This window comes from Rhodnius prolixus, unplaced genomic scaffold (genome assembly GCF_049639745.1).
Source record: "Rhodnius prolixus isolate KJV_2025 unplaced genomic scaffold, Rpr scaffold_1, whole genome shotgun sequence".
NCBI lineage: Eukaryota > Metazoa > Arthropoda > Insecta > Hemiptera > Reduviidae > Rhodnius > Rhodnius prolixus.
Genome location: NW_027411581.1, coordinates 41728683 through 41746621, shown reverse-complemented (window position 1 = coordinate 41746621; position 17939 = coordinate 41728683).

Genomic DNA, 17939 nt, shown 5'->3' with positions numbered 1-17939 from the left:
CCGGGCGCCAATAACCTAAGATGTTGACGCGCCTTAAATCATAAAATAAAAAAAACTTATGGCGAATATTTTAATGCAACACGTCAAAAAAATGCAACCCTCTCGTGGACATGATATCTTGAGACTGGGTCATCTGAAATCAAAATTTCGAAAAGATTTCGTTAGTAGATGACTTTATCTCGAACTTGACCGAAGGATTTAGAAAAAAATTGAATTTTTAATTTTTGGGACAACTTTAAAGTTTGATTCACGATTTTCACTAAAAAATTTGACCATTTTATTTTGTAAAACAAGTTCTATCCATTGAAAAAAAAAATCCTTCGTCCAAGTACGATTTTAATATGTGTAAAAGAAACACGTAAAATTTCAAAAAGATCGGTGCAGTAGATTTTGAGATATCGTGTCCACCGACTTTGAAAACGTAGTTTTGAGAAAAACGCGTTTAAAGTTTTCAGCGGTTAAAGGTTTGTGAATAAAACCTGGATAATCTTTTTTTCAACTTACACAGTGTCATCGATCCCAGGCCCTTAAAATAAGTCCTCCATGTCTTCCAAAATGTCCAAGTTTTCCGATTTCTGCTGTCTGCGTAGGATTCTTGCCTCCCGCGTAGCAAGTTGAGCTCTGTGCTCAGCGATGGTAATTCGAACGGTCGGGGCTTGTAAACACTTTCACTCTTGCAATTTTGCTTGGATCGACTTGAAATTTTAGGACAACATTCCTGAGATACTATACTTTAATATAAATTTTTTAAAAAAAATCGATTTTTTCAAATTTCTGAATGCCTATAACCCCTTAATATTAGAAAATTCATATCTGCGAAATCCTCTTGTTAACGTTATTCGTCTTTGTACAGCAACCAGAGATTTCTAGAACTTAAAAAATCTGTAGGCTGCAGCCTTAAAATTTTTCACAGCTTTTGCAAAAAATAATTTCAAATATTGTGGCTATTATTCAAAGATCTCCCAACTTTTTCGATTTATCCCGGTTCAACAAGAAAATCTATTTATCCTAATTTTTTAGTGGCGAATTTCTGATTAAATTCTGGATCTCTTATGATCTCCTTCAATAGAAAGCATTTTCAAAACGGAATTAATTTTCGAGATATCTTTACTTTGCGGAAAATTTGATGGCGTTTTTTGTAAAAGGAATTTCTAATGGAATTATGTGAGCCTTTCGATCTAAAGTCGCTTACAATTGCTTTTAGATTAATGCAATTCCAAAATTTGGGATAGTTTTAGAATCATTCAGTGTCATAGTCGACGAAGTGGAGCATGACTGGAAACGGCATTCGGAGCTCAATGCAGTCAATTTCACCCTGAGTATTTTGTTTAAAAAATGACAAGGTCGCCTTTATCTTTCTTCTTCCAGAGTTTTAAAATTTGTTTCAAGATCTTGAAGAATACGCCAGAATGAGTGTACTAGATCACCAATAAAAATATTCGAAATAACCATGAACAAAAACAAAATCAATGTAACGAAATCTCAGTTTTATTTTTATCAGCTAAGTGACAGTTTACCCCATAAATCTTGATGTCTAGCTGTTATTACAAGTTTTATCTATTCAGCTATCATCGTGATTTCCTTTTATTAATATGAACTAAGGAAGTCATGCAAAGAAGTACAGCATTCACTCTGTACAGTTGGGAAATTAGTTCTCTGGATTGGATTGTAGATTGTAATCTTCACCACTCTAACTTTAGATTTTCAATTGATGACTTCATTATTCTGATTAAATCTCCGGACCGAGTTGCAGCACCAAGTTTGCCAGAATTTCTTCTTTCTCGTCCATACAAATATTAACAATATAAAGTGGGATTTCATTTGAGAAAGTTGAAATGATTTACTAATTAATATTTAGACAAAAAATAGACATATATAAATCGAGAATAAAGAAAAGTAAAATTCTAACTCTAATAATTTATTATTAATTGTCACAGGAAGATTTATTTCTCGTATAAAAACTGTTACGTATTGCTGAACTCTGGAGCAGAGTAGAACAAGAAAGACTTACTCTTTTTGGATTTGTTGCTTGTTCAACGACTTTTTCAATGACTCATTTTGATAAACATTTGGTTGCTGCAAATTTTTCCGTTCGGTACCTAATTCATCTCATACTTTAGAAAGATAGTTTAAAGTACATAAAATGGAGTCTTATGTTTCTGAAAAACGGACGGCAAAAGAATTCTGTCAACCTCCTAACTGTTTCGTTATTTTAACACAACCTCAAAAAGTCCATTGAATTAAATAATAACATTAAAAATATTTGGCGAAATTGTGAATTGTAATTATTATTACGGATAAAATCATTTTTTTAAATAATGACTCTCGCTGCAAAGATATACTTATCTTGCACAATTACTTCCTGCATAAGATAAGATAGAACTTTTCAATAAAACAATAAAACTATCGTTTTATTTACGACACCACAGTAAATCGTGCGCTGAGACTGGCTGTTATTTACAAATGATTCCACATCCAATTCTTTTTTCGTGATTCTTAACCAGCAAAGAAAACGATTCCCTGATTTTCAGTTTTCTATTTTCAATGTAGTATATCCTCGTACTTAAGTTTTCCTTTCCCACATATATTTAACTTTGGTTCTCTGGCTATCAATAATTATCACCCCCTGGCTATCTGATACTACTGGTTTTGCAGTAATCTCATACAAGGTTATCTTGTTCCTGTCTAGTCTTTAAGTTACTCGTGTGACAAGAAATTGGTTTTTTTTGCGGCTATTCAAACTTTTACATATACGACGTTGAAATCAACAGATAAAATATATATCTGGAGCTTGGGAAATTGATCTATATCCATCTTACAACAACTTAAAAAATAATAGTGACATTTCTATTTCGGGTTGGAACATCAAAAAGTTTTGTTACTCGTTGTTGAACTTAGTTCACAAATTATAACCTGTATGATTTAAAATGGCTTTTTCACTGTTTATAATAACAATAATAATTATTTTATTAATTTAAAAAACTAATTATTTTAATCAGGAGAGTTTTAAAATTGCTAGCGTAGCGAAACAAATTCTATGAGAAAAATCAATGCTTACAGATTTTATACAAAATTAAAAAAATAAAATAAAAAGAATTCCTTGCGTGTGCTTAAAATACGCGCCCGGTAAATCGTCAGATCATAAATTATTACGAGAAGGTTTAATTTGTAAATTGCTGGAAGACGTTTCAAAAATAAAAATAAGAAACAATAATTTGAACAACAAAAAAGTTAAGAAATTTAGAATTTCTTATTCATGAACCTCTTTGTAAAAACAATAACAGAGGTAGTTTACCAAGTAGTACCTGACTTCAATAACACTACTCTTAGAGTCAGCTTTGATTTTAGTAGAAACGCTCTGGAATGAAGAATGAAAGAAGCACGTTTACTATGGTACTAATCGTGTGGTACGCCTGAGGCGGACGTGTTGAAGGACTAATTCGAAAAATTCCAACTTACGCCTGGCCGATAATGGAAACAGGTACCCGACTATTAAGGAACTCAATGTACCAGCCGCCTGGGGACATCTGGAATGTTTTAATTTTACTAGTTCACTGATACCTTTCATTTTTACTAAAAAATAATGACAGGTTTTGATTTTGGAAATATATACTCATTACTTGATTGGTGCGTTACATTTGGCTTTTAAAATAGAGCAGAAGTTAATTTAACAGAAGTAAAAACATTGACTCATCCTAAGCTAACCTGTTTCAATTCCGTACACTAATTCAATTCAGAAAATCAAAGAAAGTAATGCCTATTTTTCAGGAGGACTCTATGTCCAAATAACAATTAGGGCAGCGGTTTCCAACCTTTTTGTACCTGCGCCCCCCTTTAAAAAAACAAAAATTGTTGCGCCCCTTAATTTTTCTAACAATCTAATTTCATAAATACTCAACTGATGTTATAATTTATTAAATGGGCTACAAAATAATATACAATATTATGTAAAAATAAACATAAAAAAATAATTATTTATTATAAGAAATAATAATTTTAAATGTAATAAAAACAAATTCTACAAAAATACAAAAAAAAAGAATATATAATTAATACAACATTATAAAAATTTATTGCGACGGTTGAGCTTGTTTTTCAGCACAAATTTTCTCAAACCGTGGTATCATTGAAGAAATCGCGGTTCTCAGTTCCTTTTCAATCACTAAACGAGATCGATACTTTGTTTTTAAGACAGCTACTGTAGAAAAACCAGTTTCACAGAGGTAAGATGTTACAAATGGCAATAAAATTTCTAAAGGTTTGTTTGTCAAAGTAGGAAAATCGTCCTTTACTCGTAGCCAAAACGTAACAATATTATTATCGTCTTGAAACATCTGCTTTAATGTGCTAACACTAGATAAGTCAATTATCATTTCCTGCTCTGCTGTGGTAAGGCCAAAATCATCATATTTTTCAATCACAAATGGGTTTCTAATCGCCCCGCCGGCGCTCGGCTCCAAACGCGAAAGCGAGATGTTTTCGTTCCAGCAAGAGTATGGATGGATGTTTTAGCATTTGTACCCGAAAAATTCGCGGCGAGGATTGTGGATTACGTATACCTATTTTGCTGATTCATTTTTTTTTGACACTTATTCGACTTTTTTGGTTTGTATTCGAAAATGATATTTTGGAAACAGCTGCATGCCCCCCACAGGGGCGCGCCCCACAGGTTGGAAACCACTGAATTAGGGTGTCGTGGGCGAAGGCAAACTTATTTTGATATAAATTTCACATTTAAACCAGTCAATAAATTCCTAGGCAATCGAACCCAGTACCTATTACCTATAAGCCTCGCCTATAACCTCTCAGCTACCGTGACACCCATTTTGAAAATATCTCTCCGACTAGATGTTTGAGATTAAAGGTACCATTTCGAAGAATAGCTAAATCTTCGCGAAAATCTTTCCCAGAAAGTGTTCTAATAAAAGAGGCTAGAGGTTGTTAATATTCATTAGTGGGTAGTCTTGAGCAACCAACGCCTCAGAGGACCCATAATTTCCCCAGAGTGATACTAGTTTGTGCGAAGTGAGTTACTAGTTTGCCTTGTGGATACGCTAATTCCAATAATGGGTTCCAAACTACAACTACTGGGCCGTGTTCCTGCTGTAATTATCACGGAAAATTAATATTCTAAGTTCAATGAATATGCAAAAATATTTTTTGTAAATTTATTTTAATGATTTACTTCTTAACAAAAATTTAAATATAAGGGTTGATTAAACGACTAAAGGTGCACAAATTAGCAAGTATCTAACATTTCATTAATATTTCAGCTCGGATTTTTTAAGCGATTTTTTCTTTATTTTGGATGCAGTAGCAACCCGAACCCTGAATTATATTCAGCATTTTTAAATGGTGCGTACAGGAGAACTCCTCGCAGCGTATCCGCAGGCAAACTGCAGCTACACCACTCAATTTTGAACTGTACAGACGACTGCATTTCAGTAAGAAGCATTAAGAAAACAACACCTAATATTTTTGGAATTTTACTAGTTTGCTGACCGATTTATTTTGAATTGAAAAATAACAAACAAATAAAAAACAGAGATTGGGTAAACGATTTAGAAATATACCAATCATATGTCAAAATTATGAGAAATAACATTTATCTTTCTTTGTATAAATTATGAAAAGGAAACTATAGAAGAGAAATCAACAGTGAAATATTTATTTTGAAAAATAATCCTTAAAAAAAAAGGAACAGCAGGATGAGATTAGAAGAGGAGGGACTAGAGAAACATTCTGCTCCTGTGAATAAGCTGAACATAATAAATATTGGTGTTAGCCCAGCGGAAAGCCTCTGAGAGTTATCTGTATTAACTTCCCATTACGAAACCATCCTCATATCAGAGATGTTCCATTAAAATAGTATCTACTTTTTTCCACTGAATAAAGCTTCTCTATTTTTTACTTTTTTTTTAGTAGATCTGATATTCATTTTTTATAAAAAGTTTTTTTCCTTGAATTTAATTGCGTTAATCGCTTGTTCATTAGATACATCTACTATAATTATTAATTACCGATAAGACTGAAGAACTTTTTTTTTTCCGTATATTGTGCTACAATCAGCGCGTTAGCGCTATAAGTAACCATGATAACAGTGAACAGTAGAAGTAAATGAGTGGAGTTACCCAGTGGTAACACTCCAAAACATTATAAGGTAAGTCACTCTCTTCACTTGAGAGGAGATCACGAGGCCACTGTCTTTTAAGACGTCTTGTCGGGTTGTCATGAAGAGTTCTAGAAGAAAGATTTTGTGCTAGAGGATTTTTATGAGATTGCAGGCTGAAGTGGAGTTTTCTGTATCGTGTTTTAGCAACTTGATGACAAAAGGAATGTTAAGGTCAGTATGTATAGTCAGGTTGGAGACATAAAACGGAGCGTTTACAATAGTTCGAAGTATTTTAGATTGTAGCGATTGAATCCTTTGGAGGTTGGAGCGTTTGGTTGAACCCCACAGCTCTATTCCATACGCCCAGATGGGTTTCAAAATAGAAGTATAAATCAATCTTTTGTTGTCCAGAGAGAGTTTTGATCTATTGTCTAAGAGTCTTTTAAATAGTCGATAGCGTCTGTTTAGTTCTGTTCTTTTAAGTATAGTGTGGGGATTCCAAGAAAGTCTTCGGTCTAAGTAAAGCCCAAGGTAGCGGGCAACGTTCACTACTGGTAGAGATGTTAGGTTATAGAAGACTGGAGGAGGAGTAATGCGACGAAGAGTAAAGGTGATGTTTTGAGACTTGGTTTCATTAGGCTTAATAGCCCATCTCTTGAACCACTGTTCTAATGAGGAGAGATGTGACTGCAGATTTCTGTGGGTAAGTACAGGATCATGATTAGTAGACAGTAAGGCGGTGTCGTCTGCCTATGTGAGAAGTGTGGTGTTAGGATCAGTTGGTATGTCTGAAGTGTAAATGGAGTAAAGAATAGGACCCAGAATGCTGCCCTGTGGAACTCCAGCGTCGTTATGTTTAAGTGGGGAATTGAAGAAGAACTTAAATTGAGAAGATAGATTCTTAGGTTTCGAACTTTTGAAATAGGATTAATTTCTATCCTGAATCTACATCTTCTGAAACCAAGCTGCATTAAGACTTAGGGAGGTGAAAGTATTAATGGCATGCTGAAGAAATGCTTCTATAAGATCTTAAATTTTTCATTTTTCTTCGCTTCCTATTTTTTTTTTTTACAGAATTCTGATCACCATTTTTTTCCGGAAATCGGTTGAAAATCAACAAAGATGCAGGAAAAAGTCACAATTAAATTTAGCAGTGGTTTTGCATTCCACTATTGAATTAGATGACCTGCAAAACATAACACCATAGTGTTGCCCAAGTGATAAGGCCTTTCACTGTACTTAGAGTAAACTTTACCTATTTCTAGAGAGCTTATCAAGTTGTCTCTTAGCCAGCATTTGCTTGGGAAAAGTTTCAAGTAAAAGTTATAGATCTGGAGATATGCAAAGAGCTAAGAAATGTTGAAGGAAAATGGATGAGCGTTGTTTTCGAGAAAAGCATCAAAACTCGGAAATTAATTTAGCAAAGAGGCGCTTCTGATATGCAGATTTTGTTGGAGATTCCATACGTTGTATAGCAGGATGTAAGAAATATGAGCTGGGGCATTGAACTTACTGAAAGAACAATTTAGGAAAGAAACAATAAGTTAAATTTTAAATTTTGAAAACGCGTGTAATCCTTAAATTAATCTTAAATAAAGACATATTTATGTACAATTTATTAGTATCTAATGCCCTCATAACCTGCTCAATCTGGTTTTGCATTTCCAACACAAAATCAGAATTATACTTTGTTACAAATTTTAAATAAATGATTATTTATTTGACGTAAAGAAAATTGAAAATGCCGGAGGAATTTTCTGAAATAAAGCTTCTGATTTGGGATGTACTCCCTCTGTCATAGGCTCCTCGAAAGAAGAAATTTACAAATAATTCAAAATTTACTCTTTGATTGGATTAATTTTTTTTATGATTTAAGGCGCGTCAACATCTGAGGCTATTGACGCCCAGAGCCCAGTACACAGTTGGCCTCCGGGCTGTGTCTCTCGTTACAGACCATCGCTGGTCAGTGAACTGTGAGATCCTTCAAGGTAGAGAAAATCTAAGGGCCATCAGCTGGGTTTAAACCTGGGATATCCGCGTGGGAATCCAATACGCTAACCGCATAGTTAATCACTTCCCTGATTTATTAATTAATTTAGAAAATAGCTCAACTTAAAAAAAGTATATTAGCGAAACCCTTAGATTTAAATTTAACTAGCAAATATTATTATTTTTACCAAAGAAAGAAATTGTGCCCGAGAGATATAAACAAGCCTAATACAAGGAAAAAAAGTAATTAATATTAAATAAGCGTAATAACAGAGCGGAAGTTCATTAAATATAATGTTACGATGATATTTAGTGTAGAAAGCGAGCCTAGTAGTGTTCTACTTAGTGGACAACCAGCTAGCTATAAAGGGCACCGACTTCATTAGAACTATCCACGTCATCTGGAGTACACCGGAGACATTCTTCACGCTCACTATCTCATGCCATATATATATATATATATATATATATATATATATATATATATATATATATATATCACATCAACCACTCACCGGATAATCTACCATCTCCCGTTATTTTGCGCAGCCGCGGGTCATTAGTTTGAATTAATTCAAATATTTTCAATATTTCTACATTTAAAAATCATTGCACTTCACTTTCTATTAGAGAGTGGAAATATTGCAATCGTCAAGTAATCGATAAAGGGAAAGTCGAAAGTAAAAAAGGAAATTAAAGAAGTTAAAATAAATTATTGTATCTTTTTTTTTTTAATTAGTGATACATTAGGCCTTGAATTATGATGAGAAATTTTGTCAGCAACGGCTAAAGAAAGTGTTTTTTTGAGGATTCATTTCTTGATTCTTCCCTGCGTTTCAGGAAGCATTAGAGCTCTTCATCAGGAGACCTTCTGATTGAAGGTTGCGGAGCTGTTATGCTGTAAGCGTATGAACAGCTTAATTATATTAGATAGATGCCATTGGCGATAAAACCTTCTTATCCATCTAATATTTTCTTTTGAAGCGTAAAGTGGGAAATCGATAGAATCAAATTTCATTTGGATTAGATTAGCCGATGTTTTAGGCGACTAGGGATTCGATTTTTTCCGATTTACTTTCTCTTACCTTAATATTAAAACGCATGGTAATCGTGCAGACTTTGGATTTTGTGTTTTACTGGAAGTATTCGGATGGAAGAACGAATTGGTTTCGTTCCCTTCATTGCACATAAGAACTAACATCTATTTGAAATATTTATCTAGGAAAATATTTTTAAGGCAGTTCTAGCGAAGATGGGCGTCAAATTTCCCTTCTAAAGTATTATTTGAAAGTACTTTAGGGACCCAATAATTTTATAGTTTATAATACTCATACGAAATTTAATGCGTAAGGGCTAATCCTTATTTGAAGGAAATCGGTTAAGGGAAAGCGCCATTTATTTTTATTAAAAGAATAAATTTTTTTTTTATTATTATTAAATGATTTAAGGCGCGTCAACATCTAAGGTTATTGGCGCCCGGAGCTTTTTTCAGTGCACTGCCGGCCTCTCGTTACAGACAACACTGTCCATCACCGGACAGTAAGCTCTAAGAAGCTCCTAGGAAGAGAAAATCTAAGGGTCAGCAGCTGGATTCGAACCCGGGACCTCCGCGTGGGAGTCCAGTACGCTAACGTCATAGCTAATCCCTTCCCTTTTTTTCAGTTTTTAGTTGTTTCAATATTAATTTTTGCAGTCAGCCAAAGAAGTGCATTAATGCGCCTAAACTGGCAAATAATTAAATAGGACGAGTGTTAAATGCTCTTTTGTCTTCCAAATTATAGATTGGACACGCTTATTGGCTATCTTTTTTTCCTTCTAAACTTTACTACCAACCGTGCGGCTATTAACATGGTCTCGAGATTAGCATTAACTGCCATTATAATGGTAATTTAATGCAAGTCTGTTTGGTTTAGTAGAATGCTAAGCAACTTTAAATTATTCCTTGTACTGGCATTGCCCACTTCTATTCTTATATATGAAATGCTGGTACTATAAAACATTCCATTGAATAGCTGCCCTATTCATTGTTACAGAGCAATTACCTATCTTGGAGCGTGATTTAAATAATTATAATTGCAACCATGTCTGTAAGTTACATTTACCAAACATGGGGATATATTAGTAGCAATATACCACCTAGGAGGTACGAACAGTGTGGGGTTCTACATATTGAAGATCCGGGATTTATTGCTCTTTTCTCCACAATAAATGTACGTCATTGAAAAAATAAATAATTAAAAAACGCAATCATAAATATGGTTAAAAGGTGACGGAAAAAACAATCATTTAACGAAAATCATTCCAGCTAGGTCATTTCCTTCTTCAACGTGATCACGCGACTCACCTATAATGGAAAATAACCTGTGAATGCAGATGGATTAATAATGAATGTGTGAAGTACACAATTTTCAATCCTGTATTCCACCAAAAACCAATTAATACCGTTGGCTACTTCATAATTAATAGTTTGGAAATAACTATGATATTAACTAAATTACCTGCATTATTATCAAATTGTATTAATAATGAAATTAATCACATTGAGACAACAATATTTAATGCCTTTGATACAAACAGATTTAGAAGGAAGAAACAAGAGCAGAGTAAACCCGCAATGAATTATCTTGGCGTGCCAGTAGTCAACCTCTAAATGCCGGTTAGGTAATCTGTTCAGTACACAATAAATGCACACACTACTACACTCCAGATATAAACAAAGACTGAGGCAAACTACTAGCACCATCTGTAATCCAGAGCTAAATCACGGTAGCGGCCTAATGTATGTGGTAACCAAGTTTGTAGAAGAAGAAAAACAAGTACGATAGAAAATAACCGCAAGACATTAGAAAAGGTGTTAAAGTGCAGATCAAGTGACCGTCCCGTTAGATTGTTGAACCAGATAGGCCTAGCTCCCCTTTACTCGCCAACTAGCCTTATGTAGGACAGTAACAGTAACGTAGGCAAGTAATAACTATGTAAATTGAAGTTAGATTTGTTATACTTGTTCTACACACGTTTTGACAGTTGAACGTTCCTTTAAAATTCTGAACCCGTGACAGTTCGCAATATATATATATATATATATATATATATATATATATATATATATATATGGATGTTCTATTCTTAATAAGTTGTTTTATATTTCCTGTTTATTTCATCCGACATTCACTCTATATATCCAATGGCTTAGTAAAGTAGTTGGTTTTATTATAACAGCCAGCTGAAAGTCAGCCATGCGGCAACCTAAACCTTCTTGTCTGAACCCATTACTCATTTATTAATTTCTACGCACAAAAGTAAAAATTGTTCAGGGCATTAAAATTTACAACAGAGTTTTTATTTATCGACTTATTGCCATTAACTACAGTAAAACTTTTGTTTCACTTTAATGGCACAGAGAGTGCGGTGCTCAGGCCCTGTTGGTTAAAGAACACAAGACAACTTAAATGAAAACCAAGAGCACTAATAATTTAGGGGAAACGGACCAAATAGCAGAGCATTTCTTTCCCTTCCAGTAATTCCTTCAAAAATTTAGCTAGAAAGCAGGAATTGTGCACAATGGAAGAGAAAAGTGAGTAGTATAATTATCTATATTTTTGCAGAGAATATACCAATGAGACAGGAGATACAGCTATTCGAAATATGAAGGAAATGTAAAGCTCCCAAATTTTATCACCTTATATTTCCTTCAAAAATTTAGCTAGAAAGCTGGAATTGTGCACAATTGAAGAGGTAAATGAGTAGTATAATTATCTATATTTTCGCAGAGATTATACCAATAAGACAGGAGATACAGCTATTCGAAATATGAAGGAAATGTAAAGCCCCCAAATTTTATCACCTTATATTTCCTTCAAAAATTTAGCTAGAAAGCAGGAATTGTGCACAATTGAAGAGGTAAATGAGTAGTATAATTATCTATATTTTCGCAGAGATTATACCAATAAGACAGGAGATACAGCTATTCGAAATATGAAGGAAATGTAAAGCTCCCAAATTTTATCACCTTACATTTCCTTTAAAAATTTAGCTAGAAAGCAGGAATTGTGCACAATGGAAGAGAAAAGTGAGTAGTATAATTATCTATATTTTCGCAGAGAATATACCAATGAGACAGGAGATACAGCTATTCGAAATATGAAGGAAATGTAAAGCTCCCAAATTTTATCACCTTATATTTCCTTCAAAAATTTAGCTAGAAAGCAGGAATTGTGCACAATTGAAGAGGTAAATGAGTAGTATAATTATCTATATTTTCGCAGAGATTATACCAATAAGACAGGAGATACAGCTATTCGAAATATGAAGGAAATGTAAAGCTCCCAAATTTTATCACCTTATATTTCCTTCAAAAATTTAGCTAGAAAGCAGGAATTGTGCACAATTGAAGAGGTAAATGAGTAGTATAATTATCTATATTTTCGCAGAGATTATACCAATAAGACAGGAGATACAGCTATTCGAAATATGAAGGAAATGTAAAGCTCCCAAATTTTATCACCTTATATTTCCTTCAAAAATTTAGCTAGAAAGCAGGAATTGTGCACAATTGAAGAGGTAAATGAGTAGTATAATTATCTATATTTTCGCAGAGATTATACCAATAAGACAGGAGATACAGCTATTCGAAATATGAAGGAAATGTAAAGCTCCCAAATTTTATCACCTTATATTTCCTTCAAAAATTTAGCTAGAAAGCAGGAATTGTTCACAATTGAAGTGGTAAATGAGTAGTATAATTATCTATATTTTCGCAGAGATTATACCAATAAGACAGGAGATACAGCTATTCGAAATATGAAGGAAATGTAAAGCTCCCAAATTTTATCACCTTATATTTCCTTCAAAAATTTAGCTAGAAAGCAGGAATTGTGCACAATTGAAGAGGTAAATGAGTAGTATAATTATCTATATTTTCGCAGAGATTATACCAATAAGACAGGAGATACAGCTATTCGAAATATGAAGGAAATGTAAAGCTCCCAAATTTTATCACCTTATATTTCCTTCATAAATTTAGCTGGAAAGCAGGAATTGTGCACAATTGAAGAGGTAAATGAGTAGTATAATTATCTATATTTTCGCAGAGATTATACCAATAAGACAGGAGATACAGCTATTCGAAATATGAAGGAAATGTAAAGCTCCCAAATTTTATCACCTTATATTTCCTTCAAAAATTTAGCTAGAAAGCAGGAATTGTGCACAATTGAAGAGGTAAATGAGTAGTATAATTATCTATATTTTCGCAGAGATTATACCAATAAGACAGGAGATACAGCTATTCGAAATATCAAGGAAATGTAAAGCTCCCAAATTTTATCACCTTACATTTCCTTTAAAAATTTAGCTAGAAAGCAGGAATTGTGCACAATGGAAGAGAAAAGTGAGTAGTATAATTATCTATATTTTCGCAGAGAATATACCAATGAGACAGGAGATACAGCTATTCGAAATATGAAGGAAATGTAAAGCTCCCAAATTTTATCACCTTATATTTCCTTCAAAAATTTAGCTAGAAAGCAGGAATTGTGCACAATTGAAGAGGTAAATGAGTAGTATAATTATCTATATTTTCGCAGAGATTATACCAATAAGACAGGAGATACAGCTATTCGAAATATGAAGGAAATGTAAAGCTCCCAAATTTTATCACCTTATATTTCCTTCAAAAATTTAGCTAGAAAGCAGGAATTGTGCACAATTGAAGAGGTAAATGAGTAGTATAATTATCTATATTTTCGCAGAGATTATACCAATAAGACAGGAGATACAGCTATTCGAAATATGAAGGAAATGTAAAGCTCCCAAATTTTATCACCTTATATTTCCTTCATAAATTTAGCTGGAAAGCAGGAATTGTGCACAATTGAAGAGGTAAATGAGTAGTATAATTATCTATATTTTCGCAGAGATTATACCAATAAGACAGGAGATACAGCTATTCGAAATATGAAGGAAATGTAAAGCTCCCAAATTTTATCACCTTATATTTCCTTCAAAAATTTAGCTAGAAAGCAGGAATTGTGCACAATTGAAGAGGTAAATGAGTAGTATAATTATCTATATTTTCGCAGAGATTATACCAATAAGACAGGAGATACAGCTATTCGAAATATGAAGGAAATGTAAAGCTCCCAAATTTTATCACCTTACATTTCCTTTAAAAATTTAGCTAGAAAGCAGGAATTGTGCACAATGGAAGAGAAAAGTGAGTAGTATAATTATCTATATTTTCGCAGAGAATATACCAATGAGACAGGAGATACAGCTATTCGAAATATGAAGGAAATGTAAAGCTCCCAAATTTTATCACCTTATATTTCCTTCAAAAATTTAGCTAGAAAGCAGGAATTGTGCACAATTGAAGAGGTAAATGAGTAGTATAATTATCTATATTTTCGCAGAGATTATACCAATAAGACAGGAGATACAGCTATTCGAAATATGAAGGAAATGTAAAGCTCCCAAATTTTATCTCCTTATTATATCTCATTAATAAATACAGCCATCAAAGTGGATTTAATTTCCGAAAAAAACGATTCGCTGGTGTAATTAGACCTAAAAGCGCTTATAACTTTGTGAGCCGGATTTTTCAAATTACGAAGTATTTATTTGTGGCATAAGTGTTGTAAAAAACTATTTTTGATTCTGATGTTTCAAAAAAGTTTTTTTTTAGTTCATTATTAATTTGTAAGTCAATCAGTTCCATTTGGAGACAATGAAAAATTTTTGTAACATTCGAATGAATATTGGGGGCGATAAATTTATTCAAGGCGGGCCACATGCGGCCCGCAGGTTGGATTTCTCTGTTCTGGACAGTCACTTATGACTCTAACTTCTTTTGCTTCAGAGCACGGCTTCCTGTTCTTTGAAAATTCTAAAAAAACCGTCAGTCAATTCGTCAAATCAATTTTATATACACCTCACTATAATCTGTATTTCAGGCTGTGCATCTTAATTTACTTCTTTAATTTCTATAAAAGCTTTGATGGAATATGAAGGGAATGTTTCCTCAAAGTGAAAAACTACTCTGAGGGCATTCATATAATTCACACAAGATTCAATAAACTACCTAGGGCGACCCTTTCCCATTGATCTGGTCACTCTCCAGATTGAACTGTTTTTCTAAGAAGTATCTAGTGTTGGCAGGTAACGTAATCTTCTTTCATAATATATATCTTTATTTTTGCCGAATACTATTTCCTTTAACTCAAGAATACCAGCTAGATAAATTATTTCTTGGCAACTATCACTTTTTTGTGTCTTGTGACACACCGACATTCTCGGCTTTTCTGCGGCTAGATTGGAATTGATCTTAGAAAGAACAGCCTAAAGTCATTGATATTTTTTTCTTTATTTTAGCGGTAACAATGGCAAACAAAGGCGGCTATCTGTCTCATTCTAGTATTTCTTAATAACTGTGCTGCAAAGAATGAGCTGCATCCGGAGCGAAATGGTGGAAACTAAGTCTTTAAACTTGTTCGCAATATCTAACTTTCTTTTTTACTTTCCCTTATTGAAATAGGAAATTATTACGATCGGTTTAAATTGCGTGTAAAAAAGAGATATCCGCTACGAAGTCCAGAGAGTCCGAAAAAGTTGTCTTTTTTAAATGATTTGTAAATGTTATGTGTTTGTAAGTAAAAAGAAATATTAATAAGTCACCAAATGGATTTTCCACTTTTTGGAGATTTCCTAACAAGTGGTCTCGACGATTTGCTATAAAATTTGTTAACGTGTTGTTCTCACGTTGAACATATTTGGAACATCTTTCCAGAAAAAATTACCTTTTAATTCTAATAACTTCTATCTGAATAATACACGGGGGAAACTCGACTAAGAGCAGTCTGAGGAGAAATTGGAGCTAGATTAGTGTCGTATCAATGTGACTCGCAGGTAGAACCTTATTCAAATATTTTTAAATTTTAAATAGTTACAATAAAAATCCAGTTCTTTCATTATCTCTATTTCTAGTCTCATATAGATGTTCATTTTTAAGATTTTTTTTTTCATTTTGTACGTTACTACTTACGGTACAATTGTCAGAACTAAATACGGAAATGTCATGAAAGTATACAAAACTACGTAGAAGTAGGTAGTATCTGATATCTTACAAATTTAATCACTCGCAATATTTCGTCTCACGATCAGCAATAACATAGAAGATTCTGTAAATAACTTCAAACTATATCCGCACATTAAACTGTCAGCCGCTGTATAACAGTTTATAAGTAAAGTGTGGTATAAACTTAGGAAATTGCATTACCATAAGCAAACATGGATTGGATGATTGTTCATATTTATGTGAGTAACATGAAGACCGATATCCCATCAAGTATTACTCAGAGACTGTTTTCTTTTTTTTACTTCACCATTACTGTATATTTCTTTAGTAAGTGCTTTTAAAAGATTCAAAATTATTAAATATAAGGTTTTGTGTATGTAAATACTAATTTACAACCAGTTATCAAAAATTAAAAAGCTGTCTTATTAGTTTATGCTTCATTATATATATATATATATATATATATTTTTGTATACATAATTATTATTAAATTCGATTTTTAAGAACAACCCAGTGAATAGCAACGAAGCGACCGACCTTTCAATAATTATTCGACCCCAGACTCAGCTTTGCATTTTGATGCCAGTCTTTCGAAAATTGAACTGTGTATTATTCATGAGGCTTGTTATTTTTTAAGTAATTTTGTTTTGAATATCAATAAACTACCCCGTTCAAGCCGACAATAACCACGAAGAGCGGCAGTCTCTAGCTCTTTCTTCTTCTACCTTTTTTTTTTTTGTTAATTCTCTGGCCACCGCCCAGCCCTGCGATGTGATGGTAGTCTGCAGGCCACCCCGTTTAGTCTGGATGAGGGAATATGCGCAAGGGATGAAGGGTGCGCCAGTGTGAGAGAGGTTTTTCTTCTGCTTGGCATGCCATCATCATCCCCTTCCTTCAGGGCATGTACCAGAAAGGATGCAGCATCTTGGTCGTTTATTGAAATTACTTCTTACACTTCTACCCTAGTTCGCTGGAAGTATGATGACATCTGCCTGCAGAATAGGTAGGCCCCCATCTAAGATAGAAAATAGGTAATGGTTAGACTAAATGATTAACCTTTCTGCAGCCCACATGGTGTTTATTATTTATAGTAGGTAAGCATGCGCATTTTTATATCATTTCCTACCATATGCGCCACCCCAAGTATACCTAATTCTTTATTCATACAATCATTGAAACATGCAGACAGACTCCAAACTCTTAATCTCTCAGAAATTCTTATGCCTTATGAAAGTTTTATTTTTAAGTGAAAAGAAGAATATTGTACAGTCAATGTTAATATTAATATTAAACTTAATTAAGTATATATCAGGTATACTGCGAAGCCCTGAACTAGAAAATGTAGCTCTAAAGTTAAATTTCTTTTCAAAAGGTCAGAAAGTCTCTAATAACTCCATAATTTTACATCTTTAATTTCAAAGTGTATTAACTTAGGTTTAACTGATTATTCAATTTATATACGGAGTGACCAGAGTTATATACTCCACCCACTTTCTTTTTTAACGGCGGGAAATTTCAAAAAAATAAAAAACACATATTTAATCATTTTTAGTCTAGTTCATTGATGGGCAAAGTACGGCCCGCGGGCCAACTCCGGCCCGCGAAAGTATTTAATCCGGCCCGCCGAGGGTCCATCGACATGGATAGTCAATGGCCCGCTATAATTACGTTTTGACGGTCGAGAAGTATAAAGTAGATTCTACTTAGTAGAATATTAGATGCATAACCTATAGGTGAAGCTAAACTAGCCGTGTAGTTACACAAGTG